General features: G+C 47.8%; 1 protein-coding gene across 6 annotated transcripts in view; it reads left to right on the forward strand.

The window, feature by feature from the left end:
- The window catches only part of ZZZ3 (zinc finger ZZ-type containing 3), a 707971-nt gene that overhangs the window by 138539 nt on the left and 556333 nt on the right, over window positions 1-13099 (forward strand). The window lies entirely within an intron of this gene.

Below are 13099 nucleotides of genomic sequence, written 5' to 3' on the forward strand. Positions count from 1 at the left end.
CTCTGCAACAGCCTCAGAGGGAAAGAAGGCATGACACACCCCTCCGGGTCCACGTGTCTCCAGTGGGGAGCAGGATTGCTCTTCACGCACATTTCTGGCACCAGAATTACGCGCACCCCTGGATCCTCTCTGTAGTCTCCATGGGGTACCGCCTCCCTATCCCAGCGTCTCCTCCCTCCTCCACTCTACTCCCACAGGTTGGGACAGCAACTCTTTTGGCGGAGATCCGGTCGCTCGTCGAGAGCCAGGCAGTGGAGGTTGCTCATCGAGAGCCAGGCAGTGGACGAAGTCCCAGCCTCCCAGCGAGGCTTGGGCTTTTACTCCAGGATTTTCACCATTCAGAAGAAAACCAGGCGGGCCTGAGAGTTGTGCTGGACCTTTCCACCCTCAACCTCTTCCTACCTCTAAAGAAATTCAAGATGGTTACGCCAGCCTTGATAGCGGAGACATTTTGCAAGAGAGATAGGATGTGCTCCCTGGATCTGAAGGAGACAGACCTACACGTCCCGATCTGGCAGCCTCATAGTTCCTTTCTACGATTCAGGATCATGGGCTGCCATTTCCAATACAAGGTGCTTCCTTTCGGCCTCAACTCGGCACCCAGGGTCTTTACCAGGCCGATTGAACTCAGTGGAGGCCCTCCTCAGGGCCACCACATCTACCCGTACCTCGACGACTGGCTTGTCAGGACTACATCTCCGGAAGCAGTTTACCATACTTCCAACACTCTTATGAGCACACTGCACAAGCTGGACTTCTCACTCAGCCTCTAGAAGTCGCAGCTGCAGCCCACGCAGAGATTGACCTTCTTGGGCCTCATTTGGGACACGTGCTCCGAGAAAGTTTTTCCCTCTGAGGACAAGATCACAACCATCAGGAGGGCCACGGCGTACTTCCTTAGTAGAGAAGTGACCTCGGCTTGGTGGTACCAACACCTGCTGGGTCTCATGGCAGCGGTTGTCTTGGCCATGCCCCACACGAGACTCAGGATGAGGAGGATACAGCTGCACTTTGCAGCATCCTGGAACCAGGAACGAGGACATCCGGCAGAGATGATCAACGTTCCTCCGTCGCTTCATCCAGACCTCACATGGTGGTCCAGGGACTGCAACCTGCGCACGGGCAGGCATTTCCGGAAACCTACACCGCAGCTCACCATCACCATGGACTACTCTCTCGAGGGTTGGGGGCCACGCTGGGCAACCACTGTGTCCATGGCACATGGACCCAGCAGGCGCTGAAGTACCACATCAATTGGCTGGAATTGAAGGCCATCTGGCTGGCACTCGGGGCCTTCCTTCCGGTTATCGATGGCAAGGTCGTCCTCATTCAGACGGACAACTCGACCAGCATGTTCTATGTCAACAAGCAGGGAGGTACCTGATCTCCCCCCTCCCCCACTCCCCACCACTGTGCAGACTGGCAGTCAGCATGTGGGAGTGGGCCCTGGAGAACAACATCTACCTCAGGGCAGTCCACCTGCCCGGGGAATCCAACCGAGGCAGACAGGCTCAGCAGACTGGGAGTAGACAACTATGAGTGGCATCTGAACGACCTAGTGCTGCAGGAGATATTTCGTGAATGGGGTCACCTTCAGGTGGACCTCTTTGCCTCCCGGGGCAACAAGAAGTGCCAACGATTCGCCTCCTGTCAGGGTAAGGGCCCAGGCTCCCTGGGCGATGCTTTTCAAATCAGGTGGGACAGAATTACAGCATACGTATTTCCGCCCACTCCCCCGATTCACTGGGTAATATGCAAGATCAAGGAGTCTCGCCTCCTCAGCATCATCCTAATAGCTCCATGGTGGCCAGCCAGGCCATGGTTTTCGGAGCTGCTCAGCCTCTCGGAGAGGCCTCCCATGTGTTTGCCGACGGGCCCAGCACATCTTCTGGCACAGCAGGGGGGCAGGGTCATCCACCCCGCAGCAGAGAAATTAGCCCTCATGGCGTAGTACATGAACAGGCCACGCTAGGACATCTCAGCCTTTCTCAGGCTAATCTACAGATCATACAGGGTGCAGGAGCAAATCTACCAGCACCCAGTATGAAAGCAGCAAGTGGACCAGGTTCTGTCACTGGACAGACTCTAAGGGCTTCGACCCTCTGACATGTTCACTGGACTACGTGCTCTCCTTTTCGGCGCATCTCGCCCAGGCAGCTGTGCAGGTAGACATTTGCCGCACCGACCTGACAGCCATTGGGGCATACAGAAACTCGGAGGAGGAGAGTTTCTCCTCTTCCAACCCAATTGTCAAGACATCTGACGGGTCTTGCCAGGCTCTACCTGCCCATCAAGAGGCCGCATCCTGTGTGGGACCTCCAACTTATTCCTGGGCGCCTTGGCGTACAAACCTTTTGAGCCAATGGCGTTCGCGGACATCAGGCTGGTCACCATTAATACGGCCTTGTTAGTCAGCCTCAACTCGGCTTGCAGAATCAGCGAAATCCAGGCCCAGGTCGCCCCGGATCCATACACTGCGTTTCCCAGGGACAAGGTAGTTCTTCGAACGCACCCAGCATTCCTACCTAAGGTGCCGTCCGCATTCCATCTGAGCGAAGAGATTGTGTTGCCCATGTGTTTTGCCGATCCCAAATACGAGGCACAGAGAGTTCTGCACTGCCTTGATGTCAGGCTTTTCCCTGAAATTCTATCTGGATAGGACCAAGGGCTTCCGCAAGTCAGATGCTCTTTTTGTCACCTTCGGTTATCAGACTTCCATAGACTGTTGGATGGTCTCGCCCATCAAAGAAGCCTACGAGGGACAGCACAAGCCACTGCCGGCCAACATGCACGCACACGCGGTCAGAGCCAAGGCAACGGCCATCGCTTTCCAGCGGCATGTCCCCTGGCAAGTCATAAGAAGGGGGGCCACATGAGCCACCTCTTTGGGTTTCTGCAAGCACTACTGTTTGGATGCCGGCTCTAGATCAGACGCAGCTTTCAGAGAGGCGGTTCTTAGAAACTGTTTTGCTTAAGGAGGGTGTCCTCTCCACCCTGGGGCTACACTCAGTTGTAATCGGCCATGCCGTATGGAGGAAAGGTTATGGGACGTAAGAGTAATTATAAGTTACTCACCGTCCTTAGTCCCCTTTCCTCCATACGTCCCACCAACCTCCCCCCTAAATAAAGCTGGTCATCAGGCAATGTTGAATCAGTTGTTGACGGCTCTATGGGGACTGAGGCGAGGCGCCGGACAGCGGAGTCAGCGCAGCGCATGCTCCCAGGGCCTCACCCGTGCGCGCCTCTAAACTTAAAGAGGAAGAAGGTCTTTTCTAGTGAAAACGTTTCCGTCTCCCGTCCCTTGCGAGGGACACCCATGCAGTATGGAGGAAAGGGGACTAAGCTAGTCGCTACGGTGAGTAACTTATAATTTGTAGGAAACTGGTTAGGTAGGGAAAAGGCAAACCCATTCTTTCTGGGCTCACAGTGATACTTCTGCTGAAGCTGTAATCCTATTAGATTCACACAATCTAAACTCTCTAACTGCCTCATTGATTCTGGCCTATGCCACCTTTTGCCATGGGGTGCTTGAATAGATGTTTAGCCAGTCACAAACACAGTGAAGCAGGATTTCATTTTTGGCATGACAAATTATACTAGCGTTTACTATACAGCAGTGGACCCCAATCCAGAATCGCATGATTCATATTCCTCAACGAATGAGTGCAACCCCAGTTTAATGTCTCCAAAAAAGCACATGCCCTCCCCACACTCGGGGGCCGAAAACAAAACTATTTTGTAATAGTACTTTTACCTCAGAATTCAGCATTTGTTTTTATTATTTTTTTTTTTTGTACTATGTTGAGGTTATATACACCAGACAACAGAGGGCTAGAGGATATATTTTATTTGTTTTACAGTCTTAGAATTTGGAAGCAATAAAATGCATTGCAGTCTTTTTTTTTTTTTTATCTTGTTACCTAGAATGAATATGCAACAAATATTGGACGCCACACTCTGTTGCACATTCTTTTAAATCAAAATATTAATGAATGGCCATGCTGAATGATGGTACTGACTGATGCTTGACACAATTTAAAATGACGGTGCATTCAAAGGAATTCCAATTGTGTGTTCTTTTAGTAAGCTTGTGCTAAAACGCCTACAATGACAATTTAACCTCAGCAGACCAATAAAATTATCTCCTAAAAGTCCTGTGACATGGCTTCAGCAGTAAGCGAACATTTACAATAACCTTCAGTGAACCTATTCCCATTGTATGCAACATATTTTGGGTTACCATTCAAGAGACTGGGTAGAGAGAACATCTAAAATTAGCCTCTTTAAGTGATCAACATATAGCCTTCCCAGTGGAAAAATGTATTTCTCAGTGTTGTGCTCCAAGCACTAGAGATGGCTATACCTTTTTTATTTACCAAAAAGTCCCTCACCATTAGTCTTTTTTTTATTTACTGTTTTTATTGGGATGAGTTTGGCAACACACGATGGTGGAAATAACTTGTGACGCACGCATACACGCGGCTGCTCGGGAACGCAACAGGCTCCCCCTGTCCTTCGCTTGTCCCATCCCTGAGTCTGCTGAACAAACGGCCCCGGGGACACCCGCACTGAGGGAGGTAGGGGTGGTGGGATGCCCTCCCACCCCCAGGCGATACTAAGGAGGTGAGTCACACGGCATCAGGCTGGGGCTTTTATTGAGCTATTAATGGAACTGGACACCTCAGCAGGCCGTTAAGAGTGCATGATCCGGAGAGAACTGAGCTAGTTAAATCTCCACCTCGACATAAGGCTCCCTTTGCCACCGTAGTGCAATCAGTAAGGCCAGACCGGGGGATGCGACAGCCACTCAACGCTTCGGTGGCCGGCGAGGGGTGAAGCATCTGGCAGGCATGATTACAGATGTATAAAGGATGTAACGGCACGAAACCGCCTGTGGTGTGCTTTCCTTGCCCTCCTTAGCAGAATTCTGGCAGATGCGTGCAGGGCGTACAGATCAGCATGGGTCCATGTGTGGCATTGCAGTATCTGGCGGCAGAAACCCCCTTCACCGCCATGGCAAAGAAGAACCAGTTGATACAGACACTATGAACTCTCAGCAAGCAAGCAAAGGTGCGCCTTCTCCCGCTGCTCATCTGTAGACTCTGCAGGGGCTCTACGCAAGCTCAACTAAACGCCCCAACTACCCTGCGCCGTGCGAAATTTAATGTTAGTCATAGCTGAGTGGCCCAATGGAACCGCTGGACTCACCTAAGCAAACCAGTGTGGTAGTCCCAACTGTTTTCGGCGGAACAGCCAAGCCAAATATCATCTCCGCCCATGTGTGCACTATTGCTACATACATCAGCAATCATGTTAGCAAGTGGGATCCTGGCAGTGTGAATTGGGCTCCTGACCCCCTCATTTAATAATCGATAAAGTCGGGAGCCGGAACTGCCTACGGGCATGCCAAATCTTGCCTCTCGACCGACGGCTCGGTTGGGCGGGGGGGATGGCAAAGAATCTAACCGGCAACAGCAGCCATAGAGACAGCGCACCAGACTCAACCTATCCGCTTATACGACGGTCTACACGGCAGCACGCCAAATGGATGTACAAACCAAACTACAGACACTCCTCACGGAAATTAGAGCAATAGGTCATATCACTCAAGAAACAAATGTTACAGTGCTGGAAATCAAGCAAGACATCCAGGACATGCAGACACGCCTCAATGCCCAAGCGGAACGCACAACCGACAACCAACAGAGAATAAGTGCACTTGAGGATAACCGCGCAGTGGCCGCCACGGATCTTGACGGCCTCATAAAAAAAAGTGCAAAGCCTCGGGCGAAAGTCGAGGACCATGAAAACCGCTCTCGACGTAACCTCCAAAATCATTGGCCTCCCCGAACAGGCGGAGGGCTCGGAGCTTGAGGCATTTGCATATCGACTATTCCAGGACCACTTGCATATCCAAGACCCACGTTAACATACAATTGAACAAATCCACAGATCCCCAGTCCCAAAACCGGCTGCAGGAGATCGCCCAAGACCCATTACAATGCAGCTTCTTAACTTCCAATACAAGGTAGCCATACTCCGGGCCTACAGATCTGTGGGCACAATATCTGCGTACGGGTCAGAAATACGCATGTTCAACTACTCCGTAGAAGTGTCCCACTGAAGGAAAAGGTTTGCCCCACTATTAAACCTGGATATCACTGATCAGGCTCTGGCCTGGCTGACCTCTTTCCTCTCAGATCGACCCTCCCAGGTCCAACTTGGGTCCTTCCTTTCATCCATCTTCCTCGCTACCTGTGGTGTTCCCCAGGGGTCTAACTTCTCGCCCTGGCTTTTCAACCAATACCTGGCAACTCTCGCCCACTGCATTGCCACCTTCTGCTCAAATTTCCAGTGCTACGCTGACGACACAACTCATTTTCAGGCTGCCCTATGCCACCTCCTCTCCCTCTCTCATCTCTGATTGCCTAACTGCCATTCAAGATTGGTGTGCCGCCAATGATCTTTGTCTGAATGCCAGCAAGAGGCCCTCACTTTCTGGCCGGCCTCCCTTGGCCCTCCTCCTACCCCCAGCTGCGAGTCTAAGAACCTCAGGGTCATCTTTGACTCCACCCTTTCCTTCTCCGCCCACATCTCTGAGGTCTCTAAAAAGTCAAATTTCCGACTGCATCTCCTCAGAGGTACTCTGCCTTTCTGCTCCTTTCCCCCAGAAGCTCATGGTATCCCAAGCTCTGGTTCTCTAGCTTGGACTATTGCAACAGCCTCTTTCTAAATCTACCTGCCTCTACTCTCCGCCCTCTGCAGCTAATCCAGAACAGGACTGCAAGACTTGTCCTTGGCCTCAAGCCCTGGGATCGTATCTCTCCAGCACTGAAATCTCTCCACTGGCTCCCAGTGGATGCAAGAATTAAATTCATAACCCTCTGCATTGTCCACAGGGCTTTCTGGGGCCTAGGTCCAAAATACCTTCAGCTATCCCTCTGCAAATACCTCCCCTCTCGAGCTCTTCGCTCCTCTGCTTCCAATTCCCTCAGGGTCAGTCGTTTTTCAAAGAATCGAGCTGGGGTAGATCTGTCTTCTGCTGTGGCCTCCCTCTGGAACAGCCTCCCTGCCACTCTAAAACTTGAGGAGAACCATCTCCGGTTCCGGAAGCACCTCAAGACCTTCCTTTTCTTCTGCCTTTGCTCCCCATCTCCCCTGGTGATCTGTTCTCTCTTGGCACCGTGCACCTGGCCACCCTCTGTCCTTCGGGCCCAGGTACCTGCTCACCCTGCCACCCTCCCACACTGCCTATGGGCCACCCCTTGCACTGGGGTCTGTATCTGTACCCATACAGCCCCCCTTTTTCTTTCTGCACTTATCAGACCTACCCTGTCTGCTGCCTTAAACCTAGCACTTGCAAATTGCTGGCTGCATTACCATTGTTTGTTGCCTTTATTATTTATTTGTTATTTATCTGTTTCTCCTCTGCTTCGCACTTTCCACTTCTCCCCTTCCATGCACTTTTCCCCTCCCCCCTCTCCCATGCACTTGCGCGTTCTCAATGTCACTGGGCCTAGTAAGATCGCAGTTTTTTTTCCTCCCCTGTTCCCCTCCCTTGCCTTGTCGCGCTCTGAAACACTTGTGTACGAGCGCGATAGAAATAAAATATCAATCAATATTCACTGCACTTCAAGGAGCATCCCCCAAATGTTATCTGAAATTTCCTGCGGTCTGGTGCATCATACTATCATACTGGAAAAGAAATGGCACTCATTTGACGACCCAGAAGGCGCCTGGCGCCTGCTAAGACAACAAGACCTGCCGATAATGAGGAAGAAAGGCCAACCCACCAAATGGACACCCTCCACTGGCAACTCCAACGACGACAGCGGGGCAAGCGGCAACGCACTGGCAGATGACCGAACGGCCCTGACTGTGGAGAAACCCTGCCGCCAACGTGATGGATTCCTCCCCATACGGTTTTTCTCAAACCAATGATGCCTTGCGTTGGCATTTTAGCATATTTTATTTACAAGGATAATATACCCCGGGAGAGACTTTACAACCAACGATGACAATTCTACTTGCTTTGAATGATTGAATCCAATCGACAGACAATACGCTAACCTGGGAAAACCAAAAGGCAAGGGAAATATTATGACCTGTAGATTTCCAAATTGCATGGAACCATAGGAAACGCTTAAACATCTTCTATTGGAATGTCCTCATTTTAGAGAATCGAGAACAATTCTGTTAATGAGATTCATTAACATTCAGTATGTTGACTGTGTAGACTCACTGTGGAATCGGATGATGTCAGGACAAGAAAAAGTTCTAATCTTTGCTTTAGTTGATCTTTTGAAGTTGATTGAAGCTGAAATATCATCATTGTAAATGAACTGAAATCTACAGAGGCAATTGTCACTGACCTGTTCATTATCCGCTGTTTTTTCTTTTAGTTTGTTTTAGTATAGGTTTTATTTATTTTAATCTGTTAATCTATATCAAAAACATTGTAATGTATTGATTGGATGCAATTTCTTTACAAAAAAATATTCATATAAAATTTACAGCAAAGGTTTTGTTTTAACCATAAATAAAAAATAACCTAACCTGCCTTCTTATTGGTGCCAGCCCCTACCCCTGCCACCCCTGGCCATCCAATAACACTGGCGCCCCGTGATGAATCTTACCATCATGCCTGAGGGGCGGCTGAGTGTTGTATTATCTCTCCCATCTTTCTCAGTTCATGGGCTCATGGGCTTTTGAGAAGCAGTATTGGGATACTGTTTGTTTTTCCCAATGTTTATGCTATGACCTACAGGTTCAAGGTCATGTTTGTTTTGTCAATAATTGTACGTGTACACACACACTCTCTCACTCGGCTCATTGGGGCTTTCCCCGGTATAGTCACACCCATAGTTTTCCAATCCTAACCACTACACGATTCTGCCCCCATGGGAATGACTGATCTACGCCTTGTGACACTCCATGTACAGGGGTTGGGGCACACAATCAATAGACTAGTTCTCATTCACCTATGGGACATACAATGTGAAATCGCTTTTCTTCGTGAAACTAAACCGAGGATGGGTCTGGCTTCAACCCATTCACCACACAGTGTCTCTATCTTGATAAACACATGCAGCCCATTCCACACATTGCACACCAACTCTGACAAAGATGGAAGATACGCTTTAATCCAGGGCTTGATCTAGCAACGCCCCATAACCCTGCTGAACGTCTACGCCCGACCGCCAACACACCCACGTTCTTTATGCAGTTATTTGCGAAATGCGCACAGTTTCTGGGCAATCTCACATTCATAGTTGGGGACTTGGACACAATCCTAGATGCGACAATGGACCGCCAAGGCGCAACACTATTGCTATCCCCAACCCCACGCAAATGGACTTCCCTATTAAAACTCATGGCCGATTTGGGACTCAGATATATGGCGACACCTTCATCCTCCACGCTATGATTTCACATTGTTTTCGAACTGCCACAAGTCCTATCCCAGAGTGGACGTCTGGATGTCCCCATCTAAAATCCTTTCACAAGTGATGCATTGCGCAATCCTCTCTATGATGGTATCAGACAATGCACCAGTATTCCTTCACATTGAGCTTTCAGACAACTCCCCCCCACCCCCCCCCCCCCTCATTACTGACAGGCCACCTTGACGCATAAACCTAAGAGCATCGGCATACCTAGATTTCACAAAGAAGCTTGGCGAAGACATGGACCTGTTCTGGTGGACCAACCTGACCCCCGACTACTCCCCCACCACCTGCTGTGACGCATTCAAAGCCTTCCTTAGAGGGCAATGCATATCGCGATGGGCTCACAAACTGAAGGGTTGGAGGGATCGAGAAAACCGGATCAGGGCTGATATTGCACTTGCAGAAGCTCATCATGAACCGACCTGAGACCCCAACACATACACGCGGCTCAACAAGCTTAGAGGGGAGCTTAAATCACAACTTTACGGGTGCAAAAATAATTCTCTAGCTGGTCACAGGCCTACTACCAAGATGCCGACAGACCACTCCACTTGATGGCGCTTGCCCTTCGCATCACAGACCTCCCAACAAATACTTGGCATCAGGGATAAGAATGGGAATTCCTTGACCATCGAAAAAGACATAAACAATTGTTTTGCAGAATTTTATAGCGAACTATATGCTAAACCGAGCCCAATTGCCCCTGATTATATAGAGGCCAGGCCTCCAGATAAGGTGCGTAATAGGCCTTTTTATGCATGAAAATCTTGCAAGTACGACCGCTTTATTATTTTCCTTTGTACATTTACACACATGTTTAGAGCAGAGGGCAGTGCAAAGGACAGGTTACTTGACACAAACCAGAACGCTGCTTTTGATTTTTATCTAGATGTTTTTAATTGCATGCCATGGATAAAAGCCTATGAAACAGAATGTATTTATCTGAAGCTTTTCAAAAAAAGAAACTGCACACTGTGATTTAAAGGAATGGTTTATTTCCATTCAGCTTCTGCTATATTGATGCTCATGGAGCAAACCGAGGCTCTGCATATTTATTTTCCTAGCATTTTAGGATTGTATAATTAATAAGATGGACAACTAAGTTGCAATTGAGAATTAACATGTAACAAATTATGCTTTTCTTTCCAGTGAAAGCAAACTGTATTTTTTAGAGTTCCTGTGCTGTGTGCGTAATCATGCAGAGGCAGATAATGTGTACACTTATCATTTAATGCACACTGTAATTATAAACAGTGTGTAAAATGATGACTGTGCACGGTCTAGTTTACATCCATTCAACCTTGCAGTCAATGGGGTACATTACTATAAATGGTTAGTGGCCGCAGAGTCTTTGCTCAAGGATGAGTGATTGTCATTACACCAATCACAGGTGTTCTAGCCTCTCAAATCTTCGACTACAATTAAAACATCAAAAACCTTACTCTCCAGGAAGTGCAAGCACACTTCAAAAACAAATAAATGAAAGTTACATTTGTAATTGAAATTGAAACTCAGCAAGACCTGTCACTGTGATAATCCAGAAAGGTATTTGACTTTATGTAGCGCTTCATACATGGTTTGTCCAACATCTAGGCACTGTGATCATTATACCTCAGTCGATACTCAGTTAACCGACCTCTGAAGGATGTTAGCCAATAAGATAGCTCAGCTGGTTCAGCACACTTGGTTGCTATCTGTGCTTGATCTGTAGTTTGAAGGTTTGATCCCCGGTAATGGTCAACTCAGCCTTTCATCCTTTCGAGGTCTAGAAAGAAGTACCCACTTTGGTTTGGTGATAATAATGATAAATATGTTCTATGTACAGCACTTTGCTCAAAGCGCTATCTAAATAACCATTTGCCCATGAGATTAGATATTGAATTTAGCCTGGAGTACTTGCATCCATGCACTGTTGTATCATAGCATTGGCATCACATTAGGTAGTAATAGCTCCAGGAAATGAGGACTTTCATTAAACATCAAAAGACAGTTCTGCTATCGAACCTCAAAACACACAATTAAATTCATGCTTGCATTACTATGTAATTGGCTAGGTTTTTGTGTTTTCAACATTTAAATATATACAGGAAAGATCAAATGGTTAGACCTTAGAGAAGTAATGAAAGGTGTATTCTGTCACAATGCAGAAAGCTGCCCTATAGTAAGGATTTCCATACAGTTTTTGCACGTCGGTTAGATGTCACATACATTTTACTCCCTTGCAAAGGAGAAAAGTCATTTTTACTCTCTTAAAATCACATTTACTCTTAAGGTTTAAAAATAGGGAGTAAAATACCCCCACCTCCAAAATCTTAACTGGAGTACTGATGGAGGCGTTTCTTGCCACGCTCCAATTAAACACAATTAACGAATCACAAAAAGTAGAACTAGTGACGCTGATAACGTGATGAAATCACTCCGGTTATAGCCTCATTATCTGGGGCGAAGGCATCAGGACCTGATGGCATACCAGTAGATCTATATAAAGCAATGGTGGACCGAATGCCCGCACTGCTTGAGTCTGTATTCGCGGAAGCATTGACTCGGGGTCACCTACCAAAGTCGATGATGTGGAAGACAATTATATTGGCCGCCAAACAGGGGCACAACCTAGAAGATTGTGGATCTTGCCGGCCAATCTCGCTTTTTAACGTGGATGCCAAAATATTGGCTAAGTGCCTAGCACATAGAATCGACAAAATCCTGCCACAACTTAACCATAAAGACCAGACTAAATTTATCACAGGTCGTCACTCGGTAGACAACGTTAGACTATTACGCGTGCTCGCCGGACGGGACAATCCAGATAAACTAATTTTAATGGTTGACATTGAAAAAGCATTTGACAAATTAGGTGGGACTTTGTTTAGTGCACTCATGTTCTATGGGTGACCACCAACTTTATTAGGGCTCCTATGCTTATTTTACATGAACCCCCACGTCTAGGTGACCATGAATGTAAACGCCTCAAACAAATTCAACCTATACTCCGGCACCGGACAAGGATGCCCACTTTCCCCCTTCTATATGCATTGCCTATAAAACCGCTGGCTGAAAATATTCGCAATGGCTCATTTTGGAACGGTGCGATTAGGGGGTCGGAGGGATACTGAATATCCCCCTGTACACAGACAATCTCCTGGTCTACGTATGGAACTCCTTAGTATCACTCCCACGCTTATGCCATCTGTTACACGAATTCGGACACGTCCAGCTATAGGGTAAATCGGATAAAATCAGAGGTCCTCCCCCCTCAGACCCGACATACCATGGGACCCAGGCGGGGTAGCCTCTTTCCGTCTTCAACTTAATTCCATTAAATACCTAGCAGTCCATATTGCCCCATCCGTTCACGAAATCGCGAAACCTAAATTATCACTAGAGATGCCTGTCTGGCATTTTTCTTTCCTGTGAGGACAGTCCTCCCACATCGAGAGGTATTGTTCGTATGTAAGATGGTAGGGTATACGTGGTTGCAGTCAGATTTCAGTGGTTTTATCTTTATGGTCTTGCATTATCTCCAGTGTGTTCTTCAGAAGTGTTCCGTTGTTTTTCAAATGTATCAGGTTTGATTTTAGCACTTTATTTTGACATTTTTGCATGAATTTTAAACCGAGTAATTGGAGAGTACGCTACAGACATTTATTTTT

This window comes from Ambystoma mexicanum, chromosome 1q (genome assembly GCF_040938575.1).
Source record: "Ambystoma mexicanum isolate Mex_15411 chromosome 1q, UKY_AmexF1_1, whole genome shotgun sequence".
NCBI classification, from domain to species: Eukaryota; Metazoa; Chordata; class Amphibia; order Caudata; family Ambystomatidae; genus Ambystoma; species Ambystoma mexicanum.